Source organism: Astatotilapia calliptera, chromosome 9 (assembly GCF_964374335.1).
Source record: "Astatotilapia calliptera chromosome 9, fAstCal68.1, whole genome shotgun sequence".
Taxonomy (NCBI): domain Eukaryota; kingdom Metazoa; phylum Chordata; class Actinopteri; order Cichliformes; family Cichlidae; genus Astatotilapia; species Astatotilapia calliptera.
Genome location: NC_137430.1, coordinates 17,885,802 through 17,908,137, shown reverse-complemented (window position 1 = coordinate 17,908,137; position 22,336 = coordinate 17,885,802). Strand labels below are relative to the sequence as shown.

Here is a 22,336-nt window from a genome sequence, read left to right as displayed (position 1 = left end):
TTTATTAAATAAATGGCTCCATGGTGGTAATGTCAGCTATTAGCTGCATGTTTATTTTAAGCTTTTTTCATTTGCCATCATGCAAGATTGTTTTCTTAATCATAATAAAGTTAATCCAATATTCAGTCTGACTTGCAGCAAGGACGTTGTTTCCTACTACTATTAATATCCAGATGATTGCAAAGTGGTCTTAAAGGTCTGTACAAGGAAGGCATAAATTTGCTTTTTAATATCAGAGTTATCTCGTGCTTAAAGCTAACATGAGAATTAATTAAACAAACAATTAGCAAATGAATGAATCATCACTTTGCAGTCATTTGGGCATTAATGAGGTACATTAATCAGGTTATGCTTGAAAATACTTATTAATGAGCCTGTGAAAACCTGGACAAAAAAAAATTGTTTTTATTATTTCCCTGATCAAAAAGGTTTACAAACTGGTTACAATAGGCAACTCTGGAAAATTTCATAAGGAAAAACAGTGTATTTTGTAGTATTACACAGCAGTGTTGTCTTTAACATGCTTAATCATCCATAAAACAGTATTTTTATACATGAGTGGCCATAGGGCTTGGTGTTACATACACAACTGCACTGATGGGCAATAGTCAGTTGTGCAGCTCGGTTCTAAAATATTTACACAACTCAACCCAACAGTTATTTGCCTTTCTAACGAAGGCAGCACTTTACCACTCAGCAACCATTCACACTGCTCTGTACTGTTTGTATAAGACAACTTTGCAGGAATTACTTACCAATTAAACAGGATAGGTAGTGTTTGGCTGAGCTGGTCAATAGTTTCCTAATATAAACAGAGGGCTTTTGGACAATACTGTTGTGTGTTCATACCAGGAAAGTAATTCACTTATCAGGGCGTTGTTCTCATTTAACCCTTGTTGAATCACCTGACTTTGTTGGTAGACTTGGTTTTAGATAAAACCTCCAATTATCAGACCTCACAGTGTGTCCTGAAATAAAATGTTTACATGTAACACCATGGAGTTACATGTAAACATGCATATCAATAATAAATTAAACATTAAGGATTACTACACATCTGCATGGAAAATACTAGCTGATTTCTAACTATGTTTTCTATTAATTTGATTGTGACTAAAAACAAGACATCTGTTTCTCTTTGTATTACTGTTTGCTGGACACATGTCTGTGCAACACTGAAGTTTGAGGCTCTTCTGGGGGAAACATATGGAGCAACAGCCAGACTGCAGCTGTGGGGTATTTCCACCGTCCATAAGTGCCTACCTATTAATGGGCTTACAGAAACTCAAAATAATAACTTAGATCTGTCAGACTGTTAAAATCTCTCTAATGCAGTCATTTTGTATCAAACCAAAAGCAGGCATGCAGATAGCAACAAAGCCAAAGGGTACAATACGCTCTAATGTCCCAAAATATTCACTCCACAATATCCTAGACTAACACCCAAGAAGCCAGTGTAACGGATAACCATCATGTAAAAATAAAAGTTTGCCAACCTTGCATCCGAAAATAAATAAACACTACCAAATTAAATGATCTAAATCCTCTATTTAATAAAAAATAAATAAATAAAAATCAAAAACAGAACATAAAAATTCCAACCGGTGATAAATGTCATAACTAAAAACATTGCCAGTGAACACAGTTCATTCCAAGTTAAAACTGTGTGAGGCAAATTAAAAAAGAAACACAGAAATAAAATCAAGAAATGTTGCTGCATTCTGTGGGTCTGAGCTTCTTTAAGATGGACTGAGACAAAACAAACAGGGAACATCTGTTTTGTAATAAATGCAAAGTAACTGTGATAATATGGTAGTGCTTAGTGCACATGGGTAACCACATATCTGTGAAAGCACCATTAAAGCAATAAAGAGTGGTTTAGTGTCAACCAGGCAATGTTTTTTGCAAGACCTTGCGCATTTTAGCAAGACACTGCCAAACCCATTCAATGCATATTAAATTTGCATGGTTCCATTGTAAAATTGTCTGGGTTAAGTCTAAATTGGCATGCCTGAAGATTAGACGTGTAATCCAGAGAAAACATCGGGCAGATGATGAAGTAAAAAACTACAAAAAATGATCCTTTGAAATGTAAAGCAGCTGGAATCCTGTATGAAGGAAGAAAGGCTATAGCTTTCAAAACTACAGCAACTACAGCTCCTGAACACGTAGATGTAGAATAGACAATGCTGAGAGAAGCAGCGATGCAAAACAATGTTAAACATGCCTTTTTTCCAAGTTTTTCTGAAATGCAGGCCCAGCAACCCACCTGTCGAGCTCAGGGAGATGTGTCTTATTCTTTTATTCTTTCTCTCTCTTGCACCCACTATGTCTGCATAAAAGTGGCGAGGGCTGCACCTAAATGCACTGTTCTGCAACAACAGCACATGTATTTTAAAAAAATCTCAGTTTCAGTATATGACACATAGCCTTTATTCTATGAATTAAATATACTAGAGTTTAAATGATTTGCAAATCATTACATTATGATTTTAGACACCACTGACTTACAATATGTGCTGAAATTCATATCTTATCAATCATATCAATGTTCTTTAAGGAGCGGATTACAGTAATTGAAAGTCCATACTGTGACAGAAATAACTGTTCTCACACAGGGGCTAGACCCACTGGTGCCTTTTGCTGTCTGTTGGCAAGAACTAAATATATTTTCTGCATTCTGAATGGCATTCCACTCTAACGCATATGTGCCAGTAGTTAACAGTGGATGAGAATAAATAGCTTTCTTAGCCAAGCTTTGAGACATGTAAAAGATGGGTGTTAATGTCTGACATGTACGCAAATTATCTGTAGAGATATTTAATATCTTTAAGCATATAAGCAGTTGCAAAGAAGTATTTTGTATCAATATCTTTGCATTCATATATTTTTCCATTAATAACAAGACAGATACACTAAAACTTATAGAAAATGACAGCGTAATAACCCTTCTGGCAGCGTATCAGGACCTAATTTCTAGGGATCATAACAGTAAGCCAGAATTATGTCACCCGGACCACCTGTTCCCTGAAAACGTCACTGGTTTTAAGTAGTTCCGGCATGCATCCAAAATGTGAACTTCTGAACCACAGTGCTTACTTCTCATTTGTGCAGAAGCAGGAGGCAGCAGTGTGTAGCAACAGGCACTCTAATTTCGTGGCAGTAGAGGGAAGGTTTACATAAGAGACGTGCTGTTCTGTGGCTGTCACTCAACCTGCATCTGAATGGCAAACGCTAGAATGAAGCCGATGCTGTTTCATGTCACCTGAAGGCTAATAAGAGATTAAACATCAGCAGCCAAAATGCTAATTATTGCTCAGTAGCCCCGCAACATATCCAACAAACCCATACCTTTGGAAATGTTCCATTAAAAGTATCAATTATTATAATAAGACTATTCAGGATATTTTTTTTATTTACAAAGAGAACATGCACATTAAAAAATATATCTGATGCTTACTTGCATGATGAATGCTTTAAATATCAATATTAAAGAAGATTACAGAAATAAGACTTCTCTGCTTGGAGAAAAGGCGAAATGTTCTGAGTTGCACTGCAAGCGAAGCATGAACACACTGTATATTTCTTTTGGACTGGGGTTCTAAAATAGCTGTGCAAGCATTTGTGGACCACACACAGCTGCTGGTGCTGGGGTTCTGCTCACATCATTGGAGTTTATGCCAATTAGCTGTTAAGACTATTTGCAGGGTGTTGGTCATAAATGAAAATAGATGGTCCATCCTTCAAAGCTACTCACCAACCACTGTGCTTGGTATGACTGGCAATAAACATGTACATGTATTTATGAAGGTTTAAAAGATATAAATAAAAATAGAGGCAAATCACTTACAGTTTTTTTTAAAGCAGCTAAGTTTTTTTATTACTACTTTATTCCTGCTGCGAAAATACAACACAAAATACTACAAAAATACAACTATGAGGGTTTTATGAAACACCTAAAGTATAAGAGGGGCCATGGGGGAACTGGACTGTTAAGTGAAATGGCCTTACTGAGGAAACCAGCCCAGCAGTGGACACTTACAGGGAGCAGGGCCATCATACTGTGTTGGCCTTGATGAAATCCCCCCGCACTAAGGCCAGGATGCTGACAGTAGAGCTCAACGTAGTCGAAGTTTTTCCAAGGCTGAACAGCCTAGTCATTACCTCTACAAAAGGTTGATAAATGACAGATAAGGTGCCACACAGAGTGCATCTCAGCACTGTGGAATACAGCAAGTCATTCAGTTTGTGGACAAACAGCACAGACACTGGCAAGCAGGCAGAAGAGGGCACTGTTTTCAACACTGTTACATAGAGTACACAGAGTACAGTACAATCATAAAGGCATCACTGAACAAATTCACCTAGAGTTAAATTTTTTTTTAAATTTATATTATTTTTTCCAAAATTCACGTCTTTCTGCAGTGTTAAATTTGATGCATTCAAACATGCTTTTCTTATCAAGGCGGCCACTGTCTGTCCTGTGACCAGAAAGAAAAGTAGCTCTGTACGCGCTCCATTTGCTCCACGTGTTAAGGTGTCTATTATGTGTGAAACAAGCTATTTTTCTTTAGCTGTGCCTTTTTGACTCTGATGACATAATGCTGTGGGGAGAGCTGGTACTCGGGAAACGCTCCGCTCCTACTTTTATACACCTATTTAAGAACAGCAGCCTTTCACACCAAGTTCAGCAGGAAGAAGCAGTAAAATTAAATGGGAAAGGTCTACAGTATTTCATAATTAATAGGCAGCAGTGAGAGGAGAACAGTCCACGTTGACGTAAAAAGATCAACAACGTATAAAAGTGATCATTCATTCTCCAGAAAATCACAGACAAAAAAACCCCAGTGCCCTATGTTGTTCCTTTAAAAAAAGAAACCAAAATCATAACAAATTTGAAATACGTGCCAAGCTTTTTAAAATCTTTGATTGCTTTACTTTATTTGGCAGTCCTACAGAGCCTCTACTCTCCTTGCCTATATGATCTAATTTGTTACTGAGGTGGTCCCCAGCTCGTACCTGGTCACCACCTGCAAGCAGTACTGTAAATTACTTGGTGGGCTTAATTGCCCATGTCCACTGTGTTACTATAAACTACTAGCACTGTGCTAACTCTATTCTCAGGTACTTAATCAAGGCCACCAGATTTATTTCCATGCACTAACTCTGGGGACAACTGCAAGCAGGTCTGAGTAATTGGATTTTTTTTTTTTTTGCATCTAAATTAACCACCTATTCTTAGTGAGAACTGGAGTTTGGAAATGATAACAATAATGATATCAACCAAAACCATATGAGGCCTTGCCTTTCATACTGGGAGCTGCATTATGCACAATAGAGCCAGATGTTGCTCGCACTGACCTTACCTGGGGGGGTATGGTGCCATTATGCCAATCACACACTGCAGCACTTTAAGTCACAGACCTAAGTTGGACTGGAGAAACTCAATTATTCAGGTTCTTACCTCACACATACAAAGCAGTAGCAATGGGTATTGAGTTTAGCTTAGTTCTTCCAGCATTCACCTAAGGCAGCAAAGCACAAGAAAGAAATGAATAACCACGCATGAACTTGGACACATTTCCAAGTACAACTGCTGTTTTTACTAAAATCCTTTGACAAACTATTTCAGTAAAAAGCTAGCAAGACAGGCAGATATTGATTCAACAAAGATACTTTTTTCTCTCTTCCTGTGAACACAAACAAATAACTGTTACAAGATTAAAATATACACATACAGATTTAATTAGGCCAGTTGACTAATACGGTTACATTACACTTCAAGAAGTTAGCAAGTGACTCCAGCGCATATGGGAAAGAACAAAAAAACCCAAAACACAAACAAAAAACGTTTCCAACATAAAGTAAAATAAATTAAATGCTAACAATTTCATTAGGATGTGCTATATGAATTACATACATTTAGCTTCTAAAAAAATTATATGTTTTCCCATTTCAGTTTCTTTCATTAAGTGACTGCACATAGTAGTGTGTAATATAACTCCTTTTAGTCAGTGCAGTAGACGAAGCAGCGGAGGGCGAGAGAAGAGTGAGCACTGGGCAAGCAGAGGGGATGTGGTCTATGTAGGGATGTCAGAAGCATAATGGGGAGCTGAGTCATAGGTTATAAAAAGCTGTCATTAGGGATTTCTGTCCTCAGCAGCTCATCACACAGGACCTGTGAATTATTTATTACTCTGGAAACTCAAGTGCCCCTTTACTCCACGCCGCTTGGTTTACTGCACTTCCCTTTTCTTGGGCTTGTTAAATAAAAGCATACCATTTAGGTGCTGTTATTAAAGTCTTTAATAGGATAGAGTATAAAAACAGAAATTAATTTTATTAATGTGACTATTTTGCTGATTTCATATAATGGATATAATAAATTACTGCCAGTGCATGCTCTTAATGAGAACATTTATTTACAATTAAAGTGTTTGGATTATTAGGATGTGCCCTGTATTTGTTCTGCCCTCGGTCCAAATGACCACCTAATTAGCACTAATGCAATGCATTAATAAGGGTGATTGTTATTAGATCTGTTTTTTGTTTTTTTTAATAAATCACAGAACAATCCCACCAGCAAAAAGTCTGTAGTCTTGAAAAGGAATGGAACGAATGGAAACATGACAACCAGGCATCTCACATTAAGTTACATTTTCTTTTTTTTAATATATGTCAAACTTTTTAAGCCATGAAGTAACATACACCATCGCCAGCATAATCCAGAAATTACTTTTTTTTAAAAAAGAAGGAAAATCTACTGCCCCGCTAAATCAGTCTCACTTAATTTTTTCCCCTTGGTTTTTGATAGCAAAGTCAATGCAAATCAGCTCAGGCATTTTTCCTCACTTTGTTTTGTTCTTGGTATATGAAAATGGTTAAAAATCCCATGGGTCAGTGAAAATGATCCCTCCACTCCAGTCGCCTGCTCTAAGTCAGCCAAAACATTCCAGACTTCAAAAGACGGCTTTGCCTACCAGGGCCATTTCAGTGTCCCAACCTCCACGGCCCAGGAGGACTTGGTTATTTGGATAAATTAATTTCTGGAGTCTGCCTGAGTTGCAAAAACAACCTCCTGCCTGACAGCAAATTAGTCTAACAGAAAAAAATAGAAAATATATAAAGTTAAAGAGAACACCCACTTTTTTTTCTTCTTTTTTTTGCTTGTTTACTGACAGCTCTGTTGCACTCATGCTTTTACATGTTTCTGGAAATTTTTAATAAAAGAACAAAAAATATTGTTGAAGATATCTGTAAACCTATCTGCTGGCAGGTGAAGAGTTTCAACAGTCAGCATCAGCACAGAGGCTGTAAAGCATACTGTGTACAGTACACAGCTGACAGGCTGTATACCATAAAACAGACTCATGTAAAACTTTAACAACTGTCAGTGGTATTGAAAAAAAATGATATAAAACTGAAAACTGCCGAAGCCTCAAACATATGTAAAAGAGAATAATATAAACCTGAGAGCACAGACTGTGAAAATGAGGGAGGAAAACGGTTACGGAGGAAAAATTATGCAAACAGATGAAGACAATCCAGAATTAATGGTCCGCAACATTTTCAGGCACTCAAAGAGCTGTCCAAGGACACCATGGGGGAGACTGCATGGCCCCAGTAATAGGAGGAGCATGTAACTTCAAAAGTAAGGAGAACAGACTGGAGAACTTTCCTCTGAAGTCAAGTCTTAAAGAAAACGTGAAGCATATGTACAGTACAGTAGGGAATCTAGTACATGTGTGAATGAAAATTGTTCTCCTCATTGCTGCAGACATGATACATTGCAGTATTTCTACTGCACAGCCACACTTTAAAAAAGTGATGGATTTCTGAACTCAGATCTTTGGGTTGCAGCTGTTCCACCTCAGGCCACTGAGGATTCCCCCCCCCCCCCCCCCACACACACACACACACAACAGAAAAGAAAAGAAATTGGGTCAAAACAAAACAAGATATTCCACAATTTCAATAAATGTGTCCATAAAATATGGTATTCAGAGGATGTGAGATCACCCTATGAAATATAAAAAGCTATAAAAAGTATTGACCACAAGTCACAATAAATATGTCATTTACAATGTTGTGGATTTTGACCATGTTCCAGACCCCTCTTATAATAGATGATATTTCTGAAGGGCAGTCCACGGAAAGGAACATTAAACTGTGGCTTTGTCAAATGACGTAATCAGAATGAGAAGACTATTACAGAATAATCTTATAACAATGAATCAATTAATCAAAAGGAATGGCAGCTATTTTGATAACAGGTTGATTGTTTTAATTATTTAGGATATTTTGAAGCAAAAAATACCAAATGCTACTTCTTTTTTATTATTTCATATGTGAGGATTTGCTGCTTTTCTTCAACTAAATATTGAGTGTTTAACTGTGTATTGGTTCAAACATTTTTACCACATCATAAATGATGTTAATGCTGTTTAACAATGTTTAATGTTTAACCATAAAAATAAAATAAAACCAAGTTTGGAAATAAATGGATGCTCATGTCTGTGCACTGAAGGCTAAAATACAACAAAACATCTAAAATTCAGGATACTGGTGAAGAAATTCAGCTTGATTATGAACATCAAGAGCCTGCACGCATGACACTGATTGGTGGGAATCAGGGAACCACCGCCTTTACACAGTAGGTCCAGAGAGCTGCTTAATTAGCAGTGCAGGGCTAGCAGAGGGCCTACCAGCGCAAAATTTGAATCGTGATGGCATAACTTTGACATAACCTACACTTCTGTCTTGCTGATGTGATTCAGCCATACATCACAAAAACTCTGAAGCATGAGAAAATGAAGACAAACTGTATCATACAGGAATGGGGAAAACAGAGGGGGAACACAATCTTTCCAAGGACTTTTGGTCTGAGGGAAGAACACCATGCATACTTGAGCCAATCCAACATGCACTAAGTGAGGAGAAAATGTCCATTTTTAACCTGTTATCCATCACTGTCAAATGCGGTGCACGGTTAAAAAAAGGGGGAAATAATTAAGCAGAAAAATGACTGCAGTCTGGGGCAGAATGGATGAGAGCGAAACTCAGGTACAGCTCCTGTCAACTTGAGCAAATGATATTTTGACAAATGTCTCTTACACAACTGGTACGTAGATCACTGCATTTCTGGGTGTAAAAACACGTTTTTATATATGTTATTGAGGTGAGTCAACACATGTAATGAATCACAGTGTAGTGCAGGGGCAGGCATAGGTCTTCTTTATTGCAAAATGTGGCTTGGTGCTGCTTTTTTACAAATTCAATTAAAAAAGTTCAGAAGTGTTCATACTCTTTGACGCATTGTCAATTTTACAGAAGGATAAACCGCTTGAAATAAAAGAAATTCAAAGAAAACTTCAAAACACTGAATTGCAATTAAAACGTTTACAATGACGTAACTAAAATAAACAAACCGATTCACAGTCACCCTAAAAGAAAAAGGCGCAGTTTAGGGAGCTTTAATTTCTCACTGAGCACCGATCCTGTGATTCAGAGGACTGTGAGGCTGCCCCGCTGAAAGTAACCCCGCTGTCCCCGCCCATTCTGGAAATGGCTCAATATCACGCTGTCAAATTCGCCACACAAGTCAAACAAATACCGAACAACTGCGCAGAAATGGCCAACAGAACAAAGACGAGGCGAAACGAGTGGTTTGACTGCTGCCTACCTTGCTGTTATGTACCGCCGCTGTCACCACATGCAACAAGTATCCATGTCCATAAAGATTAACGCCAGAGTCGGCTGGCCCGTCAACGTTTTTTTCTTTCTTTTGCTGACTGGAAAATAGGGAGGGGGTTTCAATCACGTAAAAATGCTTATCATTGTCCGTCATTAAAGCTAAACGTTTTCATGGCAGCGGAGTCGGAAGGTTCCAGTGAATTGGCAAGATATCCGCATGCGTCTGTGCGCGAGCGCTGCTCGCTGGTATCAAATGTGGCAGGCACGAGGAAAGCTTACCCAGGGTATAATTCACTTCACTTTTGGCTTCAACAAGAGGCTGTTACTTGTCGGTGTCATATAATTTAATATATATTTTAACCGCAGTTGTTATCAGTAAGATTAGCCCACACCACCATTTTGGTTTGATAGCATAGTTTTATAATTAGTCAGAAAAGAAAATCATTCAATTGCCTTTTGAAAACAAAAATCCACTTTTTTAAATGACATTTGCTCTGGTGAGTCATAATATGATTATTTGTAGTTACAGTAATCCTCATGTCTCGCAATTTTTGGATATGAATTAGAGCGCCACCTACGGGAGCCATTGTTTAGTTATCGGTTTTTGGCTGTTAGTGTGTGTATGAATGCTTCCTAGTTTTTTTTTTCTTTTTTAGCATTTTAGTATAGCATAGTTTTAGACGATGACGAGGAGGAAATAAGAACAACAAATTCTGTTTATGAGGATTTCTTTTCAAACTGATTTATGCTCTTTTCTTCTGATATTGTTCCTTTCAAGGCTTGTAAAACAAGTCAAACTGAGTAATCTATAGAGGATGTATACACTATAACAAGAATACATATCAAGGGGGCCACCTGTAAAAAGTAAAACAACTTTATTGTATAAACTACTAGGATAAATTCTAGAAACATCTGTAATGTAAATTAATAATAATAAATTTGCTCTTTATTCTGTTTGTGTTGCTGCAGTTTTCACTTTTAATTGAGTGTTACAAAATTCCAGTTCACTGGCAATATCAGGAATATGTTTTTCCTGCACTATAAAAACCGTTTCAATTTGAAACAGCAGCTGAATGAATGCGGCATTCATTCTTGCGTGAAAAGCCTCCATATAGTAAAGCGATTGTCATTCTGCTACTTTGATAATATCAAGTAATTGAGCTAGATGATTGGATGGACAGCCTCTAACAGCCTTCAGCAATACATCACAAGACAATTCTGATGATTTGTTGCATCAATTGACTGTTCACATAATCTCATTTGGGTCTGAAAATGCACTCATCCAAAGGTTCCAGTCCAGGCCTTCATTTTAGCACAGCAGCCAACACACCTTCAGATAAAGGGATGCGAGTGGATGAGAGAGTGCCACATATCCTTGAGAGCATTTTTTAATTTCTTAGTGCTCCATCTGTTGAAATGATAAAGTGCAGCTATAATGGAGTGCAACAAGATTAAATTAATCAGGTTTGTCCATTATACCGCCACAGGCTCTTCACAGATGATTGCAATTTTCTCTGTCAGGCCCATTATTGTAAGATCTGTTTAGTGGGTTGATGCAATTAAAATGGACTTAATGTAAATTTAACAATACAAATAACACTTCTGTCTGTGTATGTTTAAGAGGGGTGCGGCTGGAGGGTCCTGAAGTGCAATGGTAAACACCCACTGTAACCATTTTTAACTTCAAACAAACCAGGGTGCTATTTGATTAGCGTGGACTCTGTGATCAATAACTATGTTTCATGTTTTCATGTTCTCTGTGATGTCAAAGGATCCGGTTGCACAGACCACCCTTGTCTGGACATCAGCTGTAAGGAACACAACACCTTCCAGAGGCATATCATGATGCCCATAGATCATTAGAACCTGGAGAGAGGGGAGTTTAATGGAGTCACTCTGATGAAAGCATATAAAGTGAACGCCTTCAGTCTTGCGTATGAATCTCAGGGCTCAGTACAGTAGGTGAGGCCGACTTGAGAGAATTTTATTAATTTTTCCTGGAGCTGATCTAATATCTTCCTGATTGGTTGCTTCCTTCTGCTGGATCAGGTCACTGCCATGGGACAAAGCTTACAGGATGTGTACTTAACAGGAGGAGATCTCGGCCTAGCGCCACAAAGCTCCCACCGCCACTTAAACGCAGGAATGGCGGAACTGTCACGCTAAAAATGTCAGATGCTTTTTATTCTCAGCACCTCTATAATTTTTGATTTACGCAAGACTGTAAAATATAACAATGCACCCGTGCTTTGTCTTCACGGGGACACTCTCCTGCACATTTGAGGACCCGTTTTTGAGGGGTTTTTTGGTGCAACCTCATTTTTGTGAGACACAGTTTTCATGGATCCATCTAGAACCGCACGTCAGCCACATCTGTTTTAAGTGATTTCACTGGACGCGAGGCGGTTGAGGTTAGGTCTATTGTGACTAAATGAAGAATTACCATAACCAATCAGACAATGTACTTTATTACATTATATGCAGCATTTCATTTTGAGGTCAGGTGTTTTGTATTATTCTCCTATCAGATTACAGGTAAAGTGAAATAACCTACACCTGAAGAAAAGCGCACATTTTCTTGATTTTTGTTTTTCTGTCTTCTGTCCTTTAAGCACACAATGAAATTTATAGTACCCCGAGTGCCACCCAGGTAACCTGAGGAGGTATGCGCCAGTGTGTTTGTTGGAGGCACCTACCTTTCACACGAGGTGCATTCCAGTGGTCGTGGCAGGCCGACAACAAGTCAATCAATCACACTGTGCGCAGCAGTAATTCAGTAGGTGTCACACTATCTCTTTTGTTAGCCACAGGACGGCAGGGTGAGTTCACAGAAGGAAGAAACAACAAAATGCCTTTTTGGAAATCTCCCAAAATCAGATTATGGAACAAACCCTGCAGTTTTTATAAATAACTGAAAAGAGTAACAATTTATGCACAGTTTAGGACAGCAATGCATTTTTATGCTTTAAAACTAAGGAATGTGGTGCATGGTTTCTATGGGTACTGCTAATATATGGTAGCCACTATTCAAATTGAAGATCCAATCACTGAATTCCTTTTTTGAGCCTGCATGCTTCAGCTTCAGATCATAAATTGTGCCTTTAGAGGAGAGGCTTTTCAACCACCCATGCAAAAGTACTCCAGAAAGAGTAATTAATTGCCATCGGCGAATTTGTATATGTTGGACTTGATCGGCCTCCAAATATAAAAAAAATATATATATAAACAACCCAAATACTTTGATTCATGGCTCTGGTGTCTGATATGGCTTCGATGTAAAAGCTGTTCATTTGCCAAATCAATTACCCCTGCTAGTATGCAAAAAAAAGCACAGTTCAATCTGCCTTCTATCAGAGGCGTTATTTGAGAAGACGCGTGCCCGGGGTTTGAAAGCACAGTGCCAAATAATGAGCTGTCTGTTCCAAAAAAACATTCAAGGCAAACATACAAGCACTGGCATCAAATGCCAGAATCTTCCACAGAAAGAGCTTACAAAGCAGCGGTCCAGTGGAAGAACATAAAGTAAGGGAAACTTGCAGTCAGGGGAAATCCTCCAAAACTGTTTGGTACAAATATTTGGTATGTGCGGATTCTTTTTAATATGTCATAAAGTAAACTAGCAACAAATGCCAAATCTTCTCCCTCCCCATTTACTCCTTGATTGTTGATGAGACATCCTTTTCAAATTAAACAAGGATCTCTTAAACTTTGCCAAAGCTGGCAAAGTTTCATCATATAGAGATGAAACTTCACCAGCTCAGGGAGGAGATATGTTACCCTATTTGAATTATCACCTTGCCTTGAGTCTTTTTGGCTTCTAGTAGAAACCACATTTGGAAGAAATAATGTACTTGAAGGTTAAAAATGTCATAAGGAATTCCAGAGAGGGGTAACCTTATTGACTCTCCTTGGATATAATATGATTCCACTGATGTGCTATTCTTAAATCTCACTCCTTTCCTTTATGCAGACACCATTTTCCTTCAGGTTTGCCTTACATATGTGTGCTGCTAATACAATAACTGGTAAATTCCAAGAATAGTCGCTTATTGGTCCTACCATGGCATTTGCGCCAGAAGGTTGTATTTCATGATTATATTATAATTTTCGTTTGAGTGGGAAATGCATCTTTTCTCTTTTTTTTGACGAAAAACGACCACAGACATATGGTGGGACTGACTTAATCACATCAACTTTTTACTTTGGGTGTACTGAAAACATCTATATCCAAAACTGGGAAAAATGCTGGCTAGAAATGTGCCTCATAGCAATAGGTCAGCAATAGGTGTGGCTGAGTCCTGCAGACGGATAGTGATCATGTGGATTAAACTGCATTTAGCCACACTTGTCTCATGGGATTTTCCTTGGCTACATGCAAGCAGACACTGAGCCAAGGCCCAGCTCAGTATTTTGACAGCAGAGCCAGAAAAAACAAAAGTGTTTTGCTTTTCCCGTTGAAAAAAAAAGTGAGAGAGAAAGAAAGGAAGATGTAGTGGAGAGAAACAGTAGTCCCTCAGCCACTGCCTTACTCAATCCATATGCAAGGCTTAGAGGCAGGAAATACCCACAATTCAGTGTAATCAGGGGTAGAGGCCGCCTACCCCATTGGAAAGGACCTGGTGGAACTGATTGGGCACCATTAAGGCAAGCAAGGGCTGAATATGCATCACTCTGAAATGTTTCATTTTCATGTACAGTCTAAGTAATGAAAGGGAACGCGTTGTATCTCCTATGAAACTTAAAGCAGAAATGGACCAGTGAAAGATTTTGCCATGTTTTTTCGGTTCACCTCTAATAGAGCAGCGTCACTCTGCTGTCAAATGCCTGTGAGATCTATTTTCTTTACTTTAGAATGACACATTTCCAAGTTGCAAATCCTTAACTCCAGCACACTGCTGCCTGCTCGCTTTGAATTACAAAGGCGCATTTGTATTTTGCTCAGTTGCGTTGATTATTCACAAAAAAGTGATTCTTTTCCACCGATCACAAACAGGACTTCAGCAGCAAATGATAACATGCTTTCCTAGGAAGTCAACAGTTGTTTGACAGACTGGTGGGTTTGTTTCATGATGAGGGAGAACTTCTGGCATGTTAAACCATAATAACACTCCCCCCGCAAACTAGCGTGCTAGACTCAGCCCCTGCGTCAGAACCAGAGCGGGGTTTCCCAGCTATATACAAACGGATGCCGACTGACTTGTTGCCTGTGCTGCTTGACATTCATGGAATCTGAGGAGTCTGCATGTTTACTGATAGTTAGTTTTGGTTTTTCCCTTTTGAGAAAAAATTGAGGAGGCTGGAGGAAACAAGGAAAGCGACAGCTGATGTGGTTAGGTCAAAGGGAATGAACATCTGCCTTTGATTTAATGAGTGGGCCCAATAAAGAGCCGTGGTGCTGGTGCAAAATCTGCCTTCCTCCGATTCTCTGTCTCCTCCTAGATTCTCCCTCAGACTTTTTCTCACTCTTTCTCTTTATTTAAAGACCATCATAGCCACCACATGACTCTGTACTTTACGATTTCTTGATTCTTCTCCTTACTGTTCATGTCAGTAATTTGCGAGCCACTGACAGCCCAATAAAAGACAACAACAAAAAAACAACAACCCCAAATCGAACATTGGTCTATACCAGTCTGAGTTGGACGGAGCAAGAGCAGTTAAATCCTTGATTTGTACCTCTCAAAACTCTCACAAGTCCCCTGTGCCCCTCCACCCCCACTCCCCACCTCCCACACAATTCCCAGTTCAACAGAGCTCCCAATATGAGGCGCGTCTGGTCTACTGTGACAGCATATGGTTATCCACTCAAGGTGTCCGGAGGCACTCATTCTTCATACACTGAGTGCCGGCCTTATTCAGTCAAAGCGGGTACCGCATTCAAAAAGCAAAGAACCTGTCCAACATTGCAACATTAAGAAAAACAAGTTCACATATCTGGCAAGAAAAGGTGTATTTTTCATTTGTTATGCTGATATGGTAAATTGGATTTAACAGTTTCTCCTACTTTCTCTCTCTCTCTCACTGCGCAATCAAAGCAGCTCCCCCCCCCCCCCCCCCCCCCCCCCCCACCTCCCTTTTTAGCAGTTTGGTTCGTCTGGCAAAAACAGATCCTCGCTGAATGCTAGTGAAGAGTAAACACACCAAATTAGACACCGATTACATCATATTTTTTCAAATGGGGGCTACAATGGCATCGTGTGAAGTTTTATGAATGCTGTCAGTTGCCTTAGAAAAAAAAAACAGTAACCATGACAATTATGTTTACTTTAAGAAAACATTTAGCTGTTAAATGCACAATTCCTTAAGTGCTTAGCAACTCTGCACAGATGCTTGTACTGTAAACATAGTGAGTATTAGAATGGCATGAACCCAGATATGAAGAAAGGTCTGCAGCCACTTACCACCTACACTACTTTGCTTTTTTATTTGTAGTATCTAAGATTTACAGTGAAGCTAATTTTGCTCCATTTTAATGTGTTCCCCTTGGCAGATTTGACATACACCATATGTTCCCTGATTGAAAGATCGATATATGCAGCATTTCTTGTATTGCATGGCGACACAGGCAGGCATGATGGAGACATAGGCTTGGAGTGATAGCATCTCTGAAAGGCAGCTCCCCTGCGTTAATGGGGGAGTTATCCTATTAGAGCCCCTCCTGTGCTCCACTCCTTTTCTGCAGGAGAGCACCCATCACTGCCTGGTCTGTCCTGCACAGGGGAAGAGGCTAATGGCCTCAGCTGCACACAGTGCTGCCCTCTCCTCCCTCTCTTTATCAGCCTCTGTCTCTCTCATTGTTTCTTCATCTCTTCTTCCTCACTCATAATTCCCAGGATCAATAACTCTCGACCGGTGCCCTTACACTTCCCTCTCAACATGTTGGTCCATAAATCACCCCTCGGCTCTTCTCCGGCAGGAAGGATGCCTCGGCCAGAAAGCATCTCAGGCAATCTCGGGTCAGGTGAAGAGGTGAGGACAGCTTAACGGACTGTCCCCAATAACACGCCGTCTTCTATTGTTTTCACAAAAGAGGTTTTTTTCCCCATTTGCTCCTGAGCCACAGGATGGGTGGGGAAATAAATTAGGAAGCCATACTAAGGTGTTACCCAAGACTTTGAACACATACTGACTTTTCACAGAAAGACATGTGAGCTATTTGTGCAGCTTTAATGCACGCTTCAGCCTGAAGTAAAACTGATGTGGGTTATTTTTTAATAAGGTATGTTGATTTTTTGTTGTACAAAAAGAAAATTTACCATAATGACCTGAGAAAATAATTAATTAAAATGTAATTAAAAAAAAAAACTGTATGCAGCAGCTACAGTGTTGTAAAAAAAAAAATTTGCCCCTTTCTTGATTCTTTGCAAATTTAGATCATCAAACAAATTTGATATTAGACAAAGATAACCTGCTAAAATACAAAACACAGTTTTTAAATGATGATTTTATTTATTAAGTGAAACAAGCTATCCAAATCTACCTGGTCCTGTGTGGAAAAAGTAATTGCACCCTAAGCATAATAACTGGTTGTGCCACCCTTGGCAGCGAGAACTGCAATCAAGCATTTCCAATAAATGGCAATGAGTCTTTCACATCACTCTGGAGGAATTTTGGCCCACTCCTCTGTGCAGAATTGTTTTAATTCAGATACATTGGAGGGTTTTCGAGCATGGACGGACTGTTTAAGGTCATGCCAGAGGATTTAATTTGGGTTTAAGTCCATTCTTTGACTAGGCCACTCCAAAAACTCTCGTTTTGTTTTTTATTGGCCATTCAGAGATGGACTTGCTGGTGGTCCTGCTGCATAACCCGGGTGTGCTTGAGCTTTACCATCAATTACAACAAGTCGTCCAAATCCTGAAGCAGCAAAACAGCCCCAGATCATCATATTACCAACACCATGTTTGATTGCTGGTATGCGCTCTTTATGAAATGTTCTGTTAGTTGTGTGCCAGATGGGACTCAAACGCTCCACAAAATACAACATTTGTCTAATCAGTCCACAGAATGTTTTTCCAGAAGTCTTGGGGATCATCAGGACTTAATTTATAGCAAATAAAATCTCTTTTGTATTGTTGAATCATGAACTCTGACCCTAAACTGACATAAGTGAAGCCTGCAGTTCTTTAGGTAATGCTCTGAGTTATTTTGTGACCTCCTGGATGAGATGTTTCTGCACTCTTGGAGAACCTTTGGTGGGCTGGCCATTCCTGGGAAGGTTCTCTGCTATTAAAATATCCTCCATTTGTGGATAATGGCTGTCAGTGTGGTTCACTGGAGTCCCAAAGCTTTAGAAATGGCTTTGTGATCCTTTCCAGACTAATACATGTCAAATACTTTGATTCTCTGCTGTTTCTTTAGATTGTAGCATGATGTGTTGCTTTTTGAGATCTTTTAGCCCACTTCACTTTGTAAGACAGGTTCTATTTAAGCGATTTCTTGATTCAACTGGCCTGGCAGTAATCAGGCCTCTGTGGCTTGTAAAAGTGTTCCAAAAAATCTGGTAAATCACCCTTAATTCATGATTTATCAAGAGTGGCAATCACTTTTTCACACAGAGCCAGGCAGGTTTAGATATCTTTTTTCACTTAATAAATGAAATTATCTTGTAAAACCTGCAAAACACGGGTTAACTTTGTCTAATATTAACATTTATTTGATCTACAAAAATGCAAGTGTAAAAAATATGAAATAAAAAACAAAACAAAACTAAGCAATCAGGCAGAGGCAATTACTTTTGCAGCTGTTCCCTTACTCACAAGAAGCTGCCACAGCAGGTACTAGTTGCCCTTCCTGATGCAACCCCAAAGGGATTTGTGGCTCCATCTAGAACTGAAGCAGAGTTCTCTCATCTATTAGGTGAACATGGAAACCACTACTCTATGGAGCTTTGTGTATATAGCTCTGCTTATAAATACACATTTTGTGACACACATGATTAATAGAGGATCAACGACTTTCAGTACCACCTCGTAAGGGGCAACCTCCACTAGGGTTTAAATACCTGGGACCCTCCACCATTTGGTTTTAGAACTGAAGCTTCTTCTTCAATGAGAGATAAATCATAATCAAAATAAATAACTACAAAAACAAAACTTGTAGAAGTCTGGTCACCTTGTTTTCAAGCTCTTTAAACATTAGTACACGAAAAGCAGCTTCTATGGAGACTGTGATAAGAAACAACAAAACTGCCCTACTTTAAAATCACCTCTTGTGCTTTCCATGAGATATATACACAAACATAACGATCATTTAAACATTACCGTGGTTTAAAGGTAAAATATTCTCACCGTGCTCTTTTTTTAAAAGTGAAAATCAAAGGCAAAAAATAAATCTTTAAAAATGTCAGGAGTCTGCATCTTTGCTCCTCAGACTATTCACTTCCTTTAGCAGAGCTGCCTGCTGGGTTTTTTTTTTTTCTTCTTCCCCGAAAGGCAGCAGAAAGACATTGACCTGGGCCTCTCTTATAAGCCCCTTGTTGCCCATCTAGTCTTTTAGGGTACATCTTCAACATAATTGAGGACTGAGGCGCATGACATTTTTATGCAATTGAGGCATATCAGCGGGGGTGCCCTGAGATATTACGGAAGTGCAGGGGGAAAAAAGAAAACATAAAAACATAGCGCGATCAACTGGGGCCTGCCTGAGGCTGCGCCAAAGCTTGGTTCAACAGTGATTACAAATTGTACTCCAGTATCTCATGACATCAAAGGGGAGGGGTGTGGGGAAGGTGACACAAGCTCAGTGGGAAAGGTTGATGATATATGGTGTGAGAAGACAGGCAGTATGAGCCTCATTGAGGGGCTCATGCGGAAACATTTTGGACAAACTCTCGCTGGAATGTGTTTGCCCTTGTGACCCATATGTTCCAGGCAACATTCAGTCAAGAAAGAAAGAAAGATGTTGTTGCTTTTCCTCACAAAAGATGCTCAGAAGCTGTAGTCGGAACAAAGTCAGGAAATAGCAGTGGGCTTAGTTTATGCTGTAACCATGAGGGATTAAAAAAAGAAAAAAGAAAAAAGAGACAGAGATCACATTCATCTTCAAGTCTTTCACTGTTTTTACCACATGTTTAAAAAGTTAGTATGTTCAATGGGCCGTTGCACGAGTTCTTGGGTCTCAAATCAACCTCTGTGCTTCTTTTGTTTCTATAGGAGCTGAATGGTGGCAGAGTGGAGCCAAAAATACACAAACAGTTCAAAGAAAGTAAAGTTTGATGGGCTTTTTGTGCCAACAATTTATGATTTTGAGTCAAAGGTATTTCTAGAAGAGGCCAATGTTTTTTCCTACCAGACTATAACTGCGCTGATTTACACCAGCAGCTACAGACACATTAAATTTCACCTCCTCCCTTTTGCACTAAACTTTGTCCTTTACCGCAGCACAGGTAGACCATTATTCCCTTTGCATTACGATAAAGAATAGATAAGTGGAGACTCATAGCAGACAAAGGCTTTTCTATTGCAAGTGTGGGTAATCGTCTTGGGGAAGGAGGCACAGTGTTTTGGCAAATTGCACCAGATTCATCTGGCTATAGGCATCCCCTTTCCTGCTCTCTCCTCAGGTTTCCTCCACCCCATCACAGTGCAAGGGCCTTATCACACTGCCCACTCTCAATAGGCAGGGCCGACACTAAGATTTCAGATGCAAGCCAACCTCTCTGAGGAAACAGGTGTCCCCTCTGTCTGCCTGCGGTTGAGGTCCTGCGGTGGAAGCATGGGAAAGGGCAGCCACCGCAGAGGTTCTACCCCAGCGGACAGGTAACAGTGCGCCTTTCAATTCAGCCCGATTTCAGCTAAATTGGCATCCTTTTAGGAACTTGGGGAAGCAGTTGGAAGTAGAAAATAAAGAGCGGAAATTCGCCCAGTGATTCCCAGCTGACTTGAGGAGTACGGTGTTCTCACAATGGGAAAGGAAAGAAACTATTTTGATGTGTAAATGAGATAAGAAATAGAGGAGGACTTAGCAGGGATTGTTTTACTTTGTTGCATACTGTGGAAGAGACCTGGCTAATTAATGTATTCATTGCATTCAAAAACAAAAAACATTTTTGATTCATGTGTGGTCTCTGTGTGGGCAAATTAGTGAACCGAGATTTCAGCACTGAGTGTCATTTCCCGAGGACAAACTCTTATTTTTAGGCCAACGTGAGTCAAGAGGGCTTTCTAGCCTTGTGGTGCGCAGGTCATTTTGAAGAGATCAAAAGAGCTGCAGCAAGAGCAGCCCTGAAGCATCCAGCTCATCACCCTGACCTTTGAGCAACGATGCAGGTGTGCAAATTTAACTGATGTTTTTATTACCACTTCAATTCTTCTTCTTCAGATTATTATTACTATTAGACCACAATCTAATTAGCTATTAAAAAAAACCCCTAATATATTATTACTTAGTAATTAAGGGTAATCACATTGCTAATGTTTACCCTCACTGACAGCCGCACTCACACATCACTCATTAATTTAGCATGCCATAAACAGTTAGATCATCAAAGTCAAGCCTAGCCTCAAGCACCATCTGGGGTAGAAGGTACAAAGACATTTGCACATGTCATTTAAGGACCTATACGCCCAAATTGTGCAGAGTGATAATATATCGATGGGAACGCCATTAAAAACAGTTTCAGGCTCCTCCTGGATTCATTTGCACTGACCCAGAATGTAGTATTTTCTTAACACAAGCAGCAGGCTGCTTTGATGTTATCTCCCTATCCAAACAGTGGAGGGCCGGCTGCCCCTGCCCCGCCTGTGGCCGCGAAGGACGGCGTCAATTAATCACGGTGAAGCCTGCAGAGCGCGCTCATAAATCGCCTCGGCGCTCCTTAAACAGGAGAGTCCCAGGGCGCCGCGCCGTCATTTATCAACACTCTCCCCTCCGGATGAGGAGTAAATAAAACTCTGAATATGTAACGGAGGGGAAATGGAGGGAAGAAGAAGTGGGGAGGGTTACCCGGGATGTTGAGCATACGTATTGGTGTAATGGTAAATAAAGAAGTAACTAAACTATGACCTCACAGCAGTCATCAGTTTATTTTGTTTATTTGTTGAGTGTTTGCTCCTAAATCACGTCCTTCCTGGTTACTTTTACGTGACTGTACGGTAAATTAACGTCATTCTTTTGCCACTTCAATAAAGCCCATACTGTGTGACGGCCCTGATCAAAGAGGTACATGAGAGAACTAACAATCATTTGACTGGGTTTAATGGCTTTCTGGGGCCCATTTCAATACATTTCTTACAAACAACATTTTTTTTGTATTTTTTGTAGTTGAAATGTGACTAGTTCACCTGTCAGCTATTAAATGATTAATAAATAAATGAATTTGTTAACTGAGATAATAATTGCCAGACAAACCAGAATTGCTTCATATAAAACTTTACAAAGCTCTTTCCTCTTCACCTGGGTTTTTATTCTGTGGTGTTTTGTAGAGAGAGAGAGAAAAAAATAGGCGCCAAGGCTGAATCATGTTTCTCTCAGTTGGAAATTAAGAAAATTGCATTATCCTGGTAAAGCACATTACAGCTTGTGTTTCTGATGCTGTGTTATTTTAGTACCTGTATACAAGTGTTATGGAAAGGCAATGGCTTAGAAAGCTTGTGAGTCAGAGCTTGATTTTGTTTTTTTACTTTCTTAAAAGAGAAAAACT

General features: G+C 39.5%; 1 protein-coding gene across 3 annotated transcripts in view; it reads right to left on the bottom strand.

Annotated features, from left to right (window-relative positions):
* eya1 (EYA transcriptional coactivator and phosphatase 1) overlaps positions 1–9,909 on the bottom strand; it is a 61,959-nt gene extending 52,050 nt beyond the window's left edge. Inside the window, exon 1 of one of the 3 annotated variants that reach the window (XM_080305983.1) lies at positions 9,683–9,909. The gene's annotated coding sequence lies outside the window, so the exon portion shown is untranslated. The remainder of the gene's footprint in view (positions 1–9,682) is intronic. The other 2 variants (XM_080305984.1, XM_026179473.2) reach the window with 2 other exon arrangements.
* Positions 9,910–22,336: the final 12,427 nt, after the last annotated feature.